We start from the raw sequence: 14,912 nt of genomic DNA, 5'->3' as shown, positions 1-14,912 counted from the left end.
AAGCAAGCTGCAGTAGCCATTGTAGTACCTGATAAATTAGATTTTCAACCAAAATTAATCAAAAGAGGTGAGAAAGGACATTTCATACTCATCAAAGGAAAATAGCCAACCTGACTTCACAATTCTGAACATCTATGCCACACATACAAAGGCACTAACATTTGTAAAGGAAACATTAATAAAGCTTAAACCACACATCGATCCCCACACATTAATAGTGACATCCTTCAGCACCCACCTTTCACCAAAGGATAGGCAAAAGAAACAGAAGTTAAACCAAGAAACAATGACACTAAAGATGTCATCAATCAAATGGACTTAACAGATATGTACAGAACTTTCCACTCAAACACAAAAGATTATACCTTATTCTCAACACCCCATGGGACCTTCTCCGAGCCTCAACAGATACAAGAAGATTGAAATAATACTTTGTATCCTATCAGGCCACCATGGACTAAAGCTGGACCTCAACAACAGAAATAACAAAATCTTACATACATATGAAAAATGAACAACTCTCTACTCAATGAAAACTGAGTCAGAAAGGAAATAAAGAAAGAAATTGGGGACTTCCTAAAATTCAGTGAAAATGAAGGTACAACATCCCCTAATTTATGGAAGACAAAGAAAGCAGTGCTAAGAGGAGAGTTCATAGCACTAAGGGCCTTCATAAATAGAATCAAAACATCTCATACAAGGAGCTTAACGGCACATCTGGAAGCCCTAGGAAAAAAAGAAGACATCCAAGAGGAATAGACAGATGGAAATAATCAAACGCAGGCTGAAATCAATAAATTAGAAACAAAGAGAACAATTAAAAGAATAAACAAAATCAAGAGCCAGTTCTTTGAGAAAATCAACAAGGTAGATGAAACTTTACCCAAACTAACTAAAAGGCAGAGAGACACAATCCAAATTAACAAATTCAGAAATGAAAAAGAAGACATAACATCAGATACCAGGGAAATCCAAAGAACAATATGGTCTTAATTCAAAATCCAATACACCATAAAATTCAAAGATCTAAATGAAACAGACAATTCTCTTGACAGATTCCACTTGCCAACATTGAATCAAGAACAGGTAAACTAAATAGTATGATATCTCCTGTGGAAATAGAAGTAGTCATCAAAAGTCTTCCAACCAAAAAGAGTCCAGGACCAGATTGTTTCAGCAAAGAATTCTACTAGACCTTCCAAGAAGACCTTATGCCAATGCTTTTCAAACTGTTCCACAAAATAGAAATGGAAGGAATATTACCTAACTCATTCTATGCGACCACAGTAACCTTGATACCTAAACCACACAGATCCAACAAAGAAAGAGAATTTCAGACCAGATTCTCTTATGAACATTGATGCAAAAATACTCAGCAATATACTTGCAAACTGAATCCAAGAATACATCAAACACATCATTCATCATGACCAAGTAGGCTTTGTTCCAGGCATGGAAGGATGGTTCAATATATGGAAATCCATCAATGCAATCCACCATAAAAACAAACTAAAAGAAAAAAAAACACATGATCATCTCCTTAGATGCCAAAAAAGCATTTGACAAAATCCAATACCCATTCATGTTTAAAGTCTTGGAGGGATCAGGGATACAAGGCACAAACCTAAACATAATAAAGACTATAAACAGCAAGCCAATAGCCAACATCAAATTAAATGGAGAGAAACTCAAAGAAATCACACTAAAATCAGGGACTGGACAAGGCTGCCCACTCTCTACAGACCTCTTCAATATAGAACTTAGAGTTCTAGCTAGAGCAACAAGACAACAAAAGGAGATCAAGGGGATCCACATTAAAATAGAGGAAGTCAAAGTATCCCTATTCACAAATGATATGGTAAATATACATAAGTCATCCCCAAAATTCCACCAGAGAACTCGTACAGCTGATAAACACCTTCATCAAAGTGGACAGATAGACTAATTTTTAAAAAAACAAGTAGCCCTTCTGTATACAAATGAAAAACAAGCTGAGGAAGAAATTATGGAAACCACATCCTTACACTCTTCCCTGCTCCACGAATCGTTTCAGTTTCCTACTAGGATCTCCTGCTATTCTTTTACAGACCCCAGCAGAACTGTAACCCCATCTTCACAGATGGCAGCAACCGTCTCCTTGCTTTGTCTCAGGACAGTCTTCCTTTCCCACTTCTGCTCTAACAGCGAGATGTGGATTGTTACCACAAGAGGGCAGAGAATTGCTTTCAGGGGAAGGTGCTCTTCAGGTTCAGTGTGTCTATGACTATAAATGCCCAATGACTCTGGACATGGGAAATATATTTCCTCCAGACACCAGCAGCCAGAAAGGCCCTATATTATGTCCTGGTGTGGGTTTTGAGCTAGCCAGGAGTAGTTCTTGGTTTTATGTCTGCCAGCTACAACTTGGAGCAGGAGTTTCGTGCTTAAAAGCTCGCAGTCAGAAAGGCTTAGGACTGTACTCAGGTTACAAACACTCAGTGCAGTTGCTGGCCTGCTAATAGACTTTCTATTGGCTTGAACTTATGTGCAAGTGATCTTCTACGGTAGACACCTCACACCATGGAGTGTTGTTCTGTGTTGGATACCTTACAACATTTTTGGAGGTTCCAGAGAGATCCTCAGAGACCATTCCTCAAGACACCAGGGGTCTTAGAACTTCTTGGAGAGAGAAAGACTGTAATGGTCAAGAAACTCCTAAGAAGAGATGCTCAACCTAAGGCATTCCAGGGCCCAGGAATTCCCTCTGATCAATTCTGCCTACAGCTTGAAAGAATCCAATAGCTCCTACCCAGAAGGGAATAAAATTGAAAGTTATCTCTGTCACCTACAGAGGTAAGTCTGGCTGAGGTGCCTTCTGTTTAGGACACAAAGGAGAAGCCAGACCCTGCCACTGAACCAGTATCCGGGATCTGGGGGAAAAGTGACCAATTTCATTGGTCTGTTCAGCTGTGTGAATGTGTGGTGGCCACCTGTATGTTTCTCTGTATGTCTACATGTTTAAGCTCTGTTGGTTGGAGAAACTGATCTAAAATGGAAGCGGGAGTGAACTGCCCTAGGATCCTGGACTCGGCTGCCCTGGAGACAGCACACAATTTCTTCAGCTATGTTGAGCCACCTATCTGTGCTGTGTGCCACCCCCACCCCCAACGTCTGGTGGTGACTGTGGCTGTAGCTGCTGCTGTTACTATGGTGATGTCAGAGGTGGTGGCTCCTGAGCAGTGACAGCAGAGGGGACCACAACAGGGGAGTTTTTGAAGAATGAATATGAGGTTTCTTGCATGAAAAAAACACAAACTTTTATAAAATCAATTGACACTCTTATGAAGTCAGGTAGCCCAGTGACAATTCAGACCATCTACTTCATGAAAACTGGGAGGCCCTAGACACCGTGACTACTTTCTCTGCATTGACCAGTGGCTTGCTTTCTTTGATGTGAGACCACTTGGCTTAAAACCTGTGCCCTACTATTGGGGACCCTTAATCCTTTTGGGTCATCCAGGTGACTCAAAGAAACCCAAGCCCTCCACCTTTTCTCTTCTGCTTCCAGAGCACCCTCCCCCCAGCTCTAACTCTATGTAGCTGGTTATGCCAGGGGAAGGGGGAAGTAGTTCCTCTGGCTGGGGAAGGCTGGCCAGGAGAGAAGAGGAAGTCTCTTTTCTTCCCCTTTCATGGTTTATGTCTCTTTTTCAACTGATGCTCTACATAATTGGAAAACTCAGAACCCACTATTCTCTGAAAAGAGTAGTAAAGCCCTGCCTCTACCCCTGGGCCCTGTAGAGTACTGTTGCTGGACAGTGCAGTACAGCCCTTTCTGTCCTAACTGACTGGAACCCCAACACTGACCAAGGTAATGATGCTTTGGATAATTTTTACCAGGCCCATTTTTAGAAGGCTTAAAGACAGCTGCTAAAAAAAAAAAAAAAAAATCTTGCTTTTGTTATGCAGTTAGTCCCAGATATTAGAAATAAAACATAAAATATTAGAAGGGTGTGAGAGTATAAATAGTATAGTAAGAGTATAAATAGAGTATAAATTAGGGACTGATCAAAAGGTTTACAATTCAAAACAAAAGATAAAACAGATCCCAGAACAGAGAGCCAGAGACCTAGGAACAGGAGAGGAGGAAAAATGCCCCATCCTATATAAGTGACTGTAAATGGGTCTTTGCTCAGATACCAAGACCTTAGAAGAGGGCAGTGGCTTATCTGTCCAAAAAGCTTGATCCAATTTCTGCTGGTTGGCCAGTTTATTTGTGGGCAGTTGTCACCACAGCCATGTTAGATAACAAAAACAAAAACTGACTTTGGACTAGGAACTGGTGTTCCTAACCACTCTGCTCTTTGTTGAGGTCCTCCTGAGGTGGACCCCAGAAAGGCGGATGTGCAATGCCCGCATAATGCATCATCAGGCACTTCTCTTGGACCAGCCCCATATCTAATTCTGTAAAACTTTAGTCATCAGCCCTGCCTGCCTGCTACTAGATGATAACCTGACAGAGCCACTCCAAGACAGCAACCAACTTAGGGTCTTTAGACTCTATCAGCCAGATAACAGACACAGCAGGGCATGCATCTGAGATGATGCAGTGGATGCATCCCTGGCACAAAACCCCAATGAGGAGAGATGTGGTCCAGGTGCTTCACTGGCCTTTCTGACTTGAGCCAGCAGGAACTTTCACCTCAGCTTGTCCAAGCCCATTCTGGCAATGCAGACGCACTAAAGGCCATGGTGAAAGATGAACACAGCATCTTCAGCACCCACTTCAAACAGGCCTCCATCCCAGGATGTTGCTGCCCCTGTAACTACAGATGCTTCATTCTCCATTTTGAGGCTGGCAGGCCAGGAGCCTCCTGCCTCTGCTTTGGGCAATTCAACCCATTAGACCTTATGACATTCTGAATGGGAGCAGTTTTGTTCAAGATGAATTCAGGTATGATGAGGCCAATTGTCTCCTTGGACTGTGTTTTAGTTAGGGTTTCTTTCTCTGTGATGAAACACCATGACCAAAGAGCAAATTGGAGAGGAAAGGGTTCATTTGGCTTACACTTCCATACTGATGTTCATCATCAAAGGAAGTCATCACAGGAACTCAAATAGGGCAGGAACCTGGAGGCAGAAGCTGATACATAGGCCATGGAGGGGTGTTGCTTACTGGCTTGTTCAATCTGAATTCTTTTAGGACCTGGGACCGCCATCTCAGGGATTGCACCACCCATAATGTTGCCACACCTTACATGCAGATCTTATGAAGGCATTTACTCAATTTAGGTTCCTTCCTTGCAAATGACTCTAGCTTGTGTCAAGTTGACATAAAATTGGCCAATACAGACAGACTGGTGAAATCAAGGAACTTCAGCACAAAGGACTGGACTTCTGGCATCTCCTAAGAACTTTTCTGGGAGAAGGGTAAAGCCATCACTGCATACATGGACAGCTGGTATGCAACACACACACACACACACACACACACACACACACACACACACACATACACACACACACACACACACACACACATGGCCGTGGGGCCCTCTATATATAGAAAAGGGGCTCCTCACCTCAGCCAGAATCTGGCCTTATTAGAGGCCATACAGCTTCCAAGAAAGGTAGCCATTGTTTTCTGCAAAACACATCAAAAGGGGAATCACCAGAGGCCCAAGGAAATAGGACAGCATACTTGGCCACCTAGAAGGCAGCCCTAGTACCAGTGAGCCACCTTCAAATCCTGGCCACCCTGTCTGAACCTGGATTAATCAAGAGCCCAACCTATACATAAGAAACTTTGTTGATCACTTCCCCTGATGGGGGTGGGAGCAGGGGGAGGAGAGGGAGAAAAGGGAGGGAGGGTGGTACTGGCAGGGGAGGAGGGAGGGGGTTACAATCAGGATGTAAAACAAGTAAAGTAATGGGTCATGGTTCCTTGCAGATGAGACATTTGCACTCTCTGCCATTATCAGAAGACAGATGGTTGCCAAACTCCACCAACTAAAACTGATGAGTTACTCTGACACAGTATCCCAGATAAGAAATTTCTAGACTTGAGCTGTCCCTCTCCCTGGGGTCTGACAATGGCCTGGCCTTCAAGGCCAGTTGCTCTTACTCTGCTGAAGGTCCTAAATGTTGATTGGAAACTACATTGTGCCTAGAGGTCATAAAAGTCAGAGCAGGTAAACCAATCTTTTACCTTTTGCCCTCCTAAGAGCCAAATGTGCCCCATATCAAGAAGTTCATATGGCAAAAATTACTAATGATCCCCTCCTCAATCCTTATAGGCCCTGCATCAGACCTAGAGGACTATTCACCAGACGGTTCAAGATGCTGTGCCCTTTCCCATGTCTGAGTCTGCCCACGAGTTCCAGCCTGGAGATTTTGCATGATTAAAGAGAATCCCAACATTGAACCTGAAACCAACATAAAAAGTACAATACCCCGTGGTCTTTGCCACCCCTGCAGCAGTGAAAATCACCAGTGTCACCCCATGAGCCCTCCACACCTAGATGAGAGAGGCTACAGAAGATAATGACAGATGGCTGTCACCAGGTCCTCAGAAGCCCTAAAAGTAAAGCTGAAACAGGCTGTGTAACTATGGTTGTGCTGTTTTGTCTTTCCATAGGGAAGGCCAAACCCCCATACCCTCTCCATAAGTCAGGACTTTGAGTATAGAAATTAAGAAAGACTGGAACTGGAGAGTTCATAGCCAATCTATCCAATTAGATCCAAACCACCTTCAAAGTAGATTTCTGTAAAATATTGCACTCAAGGGCTACCATCGGATGGATCACTCACTCCTGAAAAGGAGCACACCATTGGGCTGTGGGTCCTTTGTTAAAAGAAGGGCTTCTGATCTATCCAGTACTATGCTTGCCCAGCAGATGGGCCTCTAATTTGCCAGAAGCCAGGCAAATGCCATTGTTCTCAGTGGGGCTGTGAAATACAGTCCTTCTGAGGGCACACTGATCCATTTACTGTCCTAGAAAGGAAACCATCATCACCTACCTGTGGTCACCAGCAATGAAATCACATATCCATAAAAGTCAGGTCCTCACAGGAAGCTGAAGATCATTGTTGAGAAACCAGTAGAACTTGAGGAGGTACGTTATACCTAAACGGTCCAGACCAGTTTTCTAGGTCCAGAAGATACCTACATCTAGAGTCATCTGGACCATTGGCCCAAGCTGACCCATGTTGGTACCCTTGGGAAATAGTCCCCCTAAGATAGTGAGTCCCAGGACTCCAATTTCTCCAAGAATTGCTTTGGCAAATGTCCAAAATGCAACAGAAGCTATTTGCTCAGTATTCAGGACACTAAAAAGATATGAGGCTAGTATCAGTTCCTTAGCTATTCTCAACATGACATAGGTCAGGGCTGCTGGCTATGCCTAGACCAGAAGGCTCCTTATTAGGTTGAGATTGCAACTAACCAAACAATAAGTTGTAAATAGGACCAAACTCAGCTCCCCCTGGAGGTCCTCCAAAGGAAGAGTGCCTGTTTAATGTCACCAAGGTACTCCATAGATCAGTGGTTCTCAAATTTCCTAATGCTGCCACCTTTGAAATACAGTTCCTCATGTTGAGGTGACACCTAACCATAAAATTGTTTTTGTTGCTAATTCATAACTATAGTTTTGCTACTGTTGTGAATCATAATATAAATATCTGATATACAGGGTATCTGATACCTGTAAAAAGTTCACTGGACTCCCAAAGGGGATTGCAATCCATAGGCCAAGAACCACTACCCTAATTAGTTTCCCCTAAGCAGATTTCTGTAGCAGTCTCCAGTACAGATTAACTGTTATGGAGATTGAATTTAACTAAAGTAATCCCAGGCCCAGGGACTACCATGCCACCTTGCACTAATACTTAACCAAATGTGCATCTTCTGACTCATTTGCACCAGAGGAGAACCCACTCCCTTACATTCTTATGCATAATATACCAGAGGTGCTCATCTACAATGGAGAAGAGGGCAGGGACCACCTACATCTATATTCTGGGCTTCTCCATGCACAACAAGCTCTTTCCATTCTCATTCCCTGCTTGCAGGCATCAAGGACTCTATTGCAGTTGGAAATCCAGCCCTAGTTGTAGGGGGGAGGTATAAAAACTTTAAGGAATGCAGTCCTCAAGTAGACATAGACCTGGCTCCCATTTTGCTTCCCATTTGAAAGCTCAGTTAGATTACTTAGCTGAATCAAAGAGGACTTGAGCTTCTCCTTATGAGGCAAGGAGGTCTCTGTATGACACTGAGAGAAACTTCTTGCTTCTATGCATTGAGAAAGTTTAGCTGTGGTCAGAAAAGCATTCAAGAAAGAGAAATATCAAGAATCTAACAACTGGCACCAATCTTTGTTCTTTTGGTCCCTCTGGTTAACTACTCTAGTTACAGCCGTGGCTGGGCCAAGCTCTAATTATATGACCATGCTTACTCAATTGTTTCCTTAACTATGTGAAGCAGAGAATAAATTCTGTTAAAATACTAGTGGTTAAGGAGGCAATAAAACTCCTAGCCCCAGATGAGTTCATTATTTGACTCATGCCAATAGGGTCAGTGTAGAATGTAACAGGCACCAAGACCTTAGTAGGTTCTCAGACTTTAGCACAACTGGGGACATGATGGCTACTGGAGCCCAGCACATAGGCAGGAACACCTGCAAAAAAATAGAATAAAGCAATGGCACTAAATGCACTAATGTTGGCTTTTGGCTTCTGTAGTTCCACTATACCTAACTACTTTTGATACCTGAGGTGTCAACCCAGGGTAATACCCCACAACACATAGACATACACATGTACACACATAAATACACACATGCACACCCCATAAACATACACATATAAGCAAGGTGCAGCAGCACAGGCCTGTAATCCTGCACTCAAGGAGGCAGAGACAGGCAGATTTCTCTGAGTTCAAGGCCAGCCTAGTCTACAAAGCTTGTCCAGGACAGCCAAGTCTACACAAAGTACACATAAATATACAACATGGACCCACACATAAATATACAACATGAACCCACACATAAAAATTCCTTTATAAACACAAAAGTAATAATGTGCATGTATACACAAACATAAACATACATATGTATACACACATAACTATATACATATACTCACACAATCAGAAATATGCACATGCACACAGATAAATGTACACATGTTTACACATAGACATATATTCTCCTCAAAATATATACATACTCACACATAAACATACTCATGACCCACAAACATAAACATGTATACACAAAAATATAAACACATACACATGTACACACCCTAATTGTAAACATGAAAAACCACATAAGCATACACATATACACCCACATAAATCTTCCCATGCACACATACATACATATACTCATGTACATGTACAGAAATGAACATATACATAATTGTTGTTCAGTGTCAGGAGGGCCAGTGCTGGCCTGGCTTCCACTTCTGGAGGGCTGCTCCAGGCACTGCTTGCCTCTGGACAAGAACAGACAAACCTCAAGATCAAAGGCTCCATTTCTAGCTCAGGGGCAGCTTAGAGTTTTCCACTGAGTGTTACAGTATCAGATGGCTTTGGAAACTTGGGCGTTCCAAAGGTTCCTGATGCTATCCCAGTGTTACAGGTCCCTGGTTGAGCTGTTGTGCTAATCACAGCAGAGAATGGGGATAGACTTCCTGGAAGGCAGAGTCTGTGAGATGAAGGCTTCATCGGCCCCCAAGGCAGTTCTGCGCACCAGTGAATGGCAGCAGCCCATGGAGGTCAGCAGCACCTGTGGACTGACCAGCAGTCAAGCCCTGACTGGACCTGGTCTAGAAGCTCAGCATATTTGGCAATGAGTCTTCAGGAGCCCTACCTTCCCTGGGAAAAAATGACCAATTCAGACGTTTGTGATAGAGTGAGAGAGCAAGCCAACATTAACTCCTGAATCAGGTATACATATACACACACCAGGATATACTTATGTACACACATAAAAATATGCACATAAACATGAACATCAACATGTACTCATATAAATATGCATCTGTACACACACATCAATACACACGTGTACATACATAGAAATATATACATATAAATACACACAAACATATATATAACATATACATATAACATATACAAGTACAAACATGGACATATGTATACACACATGAATATACAAATCTATACACCTAAAACATTAATACACATAAGTACTATTGTATGTTTATTCACCTCAGATAGGGGGTTCCACAACAAACCAAAGTACAGATAACACCTGAGTCCATCTTGGTGAACCATGAATTGTATTGGGGTTACACACAGGAACATGGGTGAGGGGTTACATACAGGAACAGAAATGACTCAGAGACATCTGCACCACCAAATCCCACTCCAGCATGGGAACCTGGAACATCTCAGTGTGTTGGAGAGTGTCCTTCCCGGAGCTTTAGTTGATAGAAGGCTCTTTTAGGCAGCTCACCTGGTTTCTGCTTCTTACAGACAGCTGTTCTGGTCTCAGAGTCTTTGCAGCTTTTCTCCTCCAATAATCTTATTCGACACTCAGTTTTCTTCTATTGGAGACTCTCAGCTTTTGTAGTTTACTCTGGTCAGTTTCAGGGATTTCCTGAAGCTTTTTTTGAGTTATTTATCTTCATTCCTTAGGAGCTGCCCTGAGGGATGGAATGTCTCAATCTCAGAAGAAGCTGTAACGTAACACCACACCATCTCCTCCAACTCTTACAGTCTTTCTGTCCCTTCTTCATAGCGGTCACTGAGCCTTGGAGGGGATAACTATAGATGTCTACCTATGACTACGAAATAGGCCATCATGCCACAGTAACTTGTTCTCAGGAACTTCCCCAGTTGTTATGAGTCAAAAGGTGATGACAACAGCAATCCGTAAGAACAAACACATAAGAACAAACAGGAACAGCACATCCATCTAGGAAAATAAAACATAGAAGTTGCTTCCCCATTAAGACATATGACCTACTCAGCCACAGGTTTTCGTCCTGGCTTATAGTACCCAGGCTTGAACTCCCTCTTGCAGAGCAGGCCTTAAATCCTATAGGAAGGCTGTTAGTGTTACTAACCATAGCCAAGTCACTACTCCAAAAGTAGGAGCATCCTGCCTAGCATGTCAGTATTTTAGCACATAGGGTCCATAACCAAGCAAGATGTTGGTGACAGTTCTCCACCAGCAGCCTGTGTGGCCCCTTCCAGTACTATGAAAGCCACCTAGCAGGATGGGAGTTTCCAGCGAAATACAAATTTAGTCCCTCCATGTCCTGCAGTCAAAGTGTGCAGTGTCTCCAGCACTCCAGTCTAGTTCTCCTAGACAACTAATAGCAGGACCATAGCCTTTGTGAGTTTGTGGGGCCTCACTAGGAGGTAGCCAAGCCCTGGAACTGGGGTTTTCATTCAACAACCTTATGACTTTGAGAGTGTCCCTTTCCAGCCATGTAGGATACATTTTGTATTCTCCCCCCCCCCTTTTTCCCGTTAACACAGCCTCTGTAGTGTTGTAAGGTAGGTGGAAGTGCCATTGCATCGGATTGTCTTTCTAATGGCTTTTCAAATCGGTAAAATTCTAAGAGGTTTGCATTATGTCATCTATATAACAGAACCTTTTCTGGTATCTATCACAGTCTCAACACTGAAGTCTACCGTTCAAACCCCAGTGTGCAGCTTTCCTCAGCAGATTCTGCCATCTCCAACAACTTGGGGGTCTCCTGTTAAATCCAGGCACTTTTACAGCTTCACAAAATGACCTCTTTGGGCCTCCAAGTAAAGATGTACCTGACACATGCCTGGCCTCAGTGGCTTTCCACAGTCATAGAGGGATATTCCACAACCCCTTGCTTGAATCCATGACTCTAAAGCCAGAAATGTATGGTCAACGTGGCCAAGTTCTGGTGCTTGATGGGGCTGGAACCTGGCATCTTCCTTCAGTCACATTTGCACCAGCTTTCTGTTGATAATGGCTTCCTTTACTGACTAAGCTTTTCTTTTTTAATTCCTTTTCACAGGTTGGAAGCTTAGCAGGGTGGGGCCTTGTCCTGAGGTCACCACTCCCTTTCTTCCATTTATCATCAGGTTTTTTGTTTTGTTTTGTTTTGTTTTGTTTTGTTTTCAAGACAGGCTGTTTACGTGTAGCCCTGGCTGTCCTGCACTCACTTTGTAGACCAGGCTGGCCTAAAACTCACAGAGATCCGCCTGTCTCTGCCTCCCGAGTGCTGGGATTAAAAGCATGCGCCACCATGCCCGGCCATCAGGCTTTTCTTTACACTTTTTATCTCCTTAAACACTGGACTTAGCTCCCATTACAGTTCACGGTTCTCCTTTTCTCCTCAAACTGTGCATTTTGTATTTTTCCTTGCTCAGCTTACTCATTTTCATTGTAGATATCTACAAGAGTAGCTGCTAATAGCCACATGACACAATCAATGCTAGGTTGTCTTGAAATCGTCTCTGATAATGTCATTAGCTTAAAAGTCAACTTAGCCTCAGACAGATGTTTTTTCTCTCTTTTTATTTTTTCTTCACACAGATTTTTAAGACAAGGCTAAAATGCAGCCACATTCTTTCCCAAAATAGGCAAGAATAGTCTCTAGATCACTCACTAATATTCTTCCCCTCTAAAACCTTTGGACCCCACAGTTCAAATCACCCTCAGGATTGTCTTCCACGCTCCTAATAGAACGGCCCATTAAGCCTCACTTAAAGCATCCAACCATTTATCTAGTTCAAATTACCCAAATCTTCTCAATTCCTCCAATAATCAGCATGGTCAGGCCTGTCACAGCAATAGACCCCCTGCCTCCCCTCCCCCCTCCCCCTCATACCAACTAAGTGTCCTATTGCTGTAAAAAGACACCATGAACATGGAAATTCTTATCAAAGAAAATATGTAATTGGAGGCTTGCTTACAGTTTCAGAGGCCTAGTCTATTATGATCAAGGCAGGGAATATAGGGACAGAGGCATGGCAGGAATGGTGCCTGGAGAAGTACCTGAAAGCTAAATCCTCATCTGCAGGCAGAGAGAGAGAGAGGAAAAGAGGTGGGCCTGGCATGAGCTTTTAGAACCTCAGAGCCCACCCCCAGTGACACACTTCCTCCAACAAGGCCACACCTCCTACTCCCTGGTGATTAAACATTCAAATACATGTGCCTATGAGGACACTGCCTATTGAAACCAGCTCAAGTACATTTTGAATTTATACCCATTTAGCTGTTGGTTCAATTACGGGGTCAAGGTGGATGCTGTGAAGGACACTGGTAATATGACAGCCTGCCAGATATTGGTGTCAGAGCTTGCATACACCACATCTCATTGCTGTAAGAGTATATGCCACCTTTGTACAGATTGGTTCTGTGCCATGACAGAAAGCAGTTTAGCTAGGAAGCCTTCAGTCCACCCAGTCACTAAGGTCGGACAGGTTATGAATTCCACTGGTTGCAATGCTTTGTATTCCTCTCCCAGTTGCTGTTCTAATGTTGTACATAAAGATTCTGCTCCTTTCCGTGACTGAGACCAAAACCTTACTGGAACCATTTGCTCAGGTTGCTGAAGTCATAGCCCCCAGCTATAGCCTTCTGAAATCCTAGTGACTTCTAACAGGAAGGGAACCTGGAGTCCTGGGGCAATTAGCTGCTTAGCTTGTTCTACAAGGACCTTAGCCTGCTCAAAGTCCTTTTGAGCCTTTCTTTCCTGATTCCATATAACAATCTTTATCAATTTATACAGAGAATAAGCAAGCTTAAGCAAGATATGGTATGAAAATCTGCCAATACTTTGTTTGTATCTTCTTTATATTTACAAGCACTGACTGTTGTGTCAGTAACATTGTCAAGTATCATACACATCTGACTAGACCATAATAGCACAAGAATTTTTATTTATTTATTTATTTATTATTTATTTATTTATTATTTATTATTTATTTATTTATTTATTTATTTATAGCACAAGCCCTTGCACCTTGTGCACACTGATCTTCCATCCCCATTCTTTGAGATGAAGTTGTATGTCTCTCTAAATCTGCAAGACACTCAGAGGTTAACTGTATGCTAACAGGCCGGTGAAAAATCACCCTGCCCCTGGCTTGCCCTGAAGCTTAGACGATGAATGGCTAAGCAATGCTTCAGCTGTTAAAGGCCGAACAATGTTTCAGAGTTAACATACTTCCAGTCACACTGTACTATTCCAGTACCTCACTGCTCCAGCTCCACTGGCTCATTGCACATGCTCCAAAGACCCTATAGAAGCCTGCCCCTCAGCCTACTCCTCTGCTGTCCCTTCCCACTCAGAGACAGCTCCATTTTGTGTTCCCTTCCCCCAATAAATCTCTTAAGTGAGGGTTGTTGCATGGTGTACTTTGTGTTGTTTCTTGGCTCCTGATGGTTAAGATGCTCTTATGCTGGAGAAGCCCTTTCATTGGTTCCAAAGCTTAGACAGGCTCTCCTGGTGCCTGTGCCATCCCCACCCCCCACTTCACCCCTGCCTCTGGGTCTGAGCCACACTAGAACTCTATCTCTCATCTCAAGTCCACCTACAACAGACTCAACTTCCATCCACCAGTGGTAATTCAATAAGTTTCTCCTTTGTTTGGTGTAAATAATTCTCTGAGTCTGAGGAAGTGGCTGTTGAGTACAGTTGACCACCTACTAAATGGCTTGTTCTCCTTCAGTCCTCCTTGAATCAAGGGAACGCCTTTGACTACAGGCTGCTGTGACCTTTTTTTCTTCCCAACCCCTGTCACCTATGGGAATGGTGACATCCACACCTTCTCAGTCTCCCTTAGGATGCCCATTAGAAAACCTCCAGCCTTTCCACCTGGCATCCAACTGAAAGGCCCCAAGCTTATTCACTTTTACAAATTTGGCATCAATATCACTTAGATAACAAACCCAAATGGCCACTCAGTGACATCC

The sequence above is a fragment of the Acomys minous genome (assembly GCF_964271855.1).
Source record: "Acomys minous genome assembly, chromosome: 1".
NCBI lineage: Eukaryota > Metazoa > Chordata > Mammalia > Rodentia > Muridae > Acomys > Acomys minous.
Note: the sequence above shows the minus strand (reverse complement) of the source record.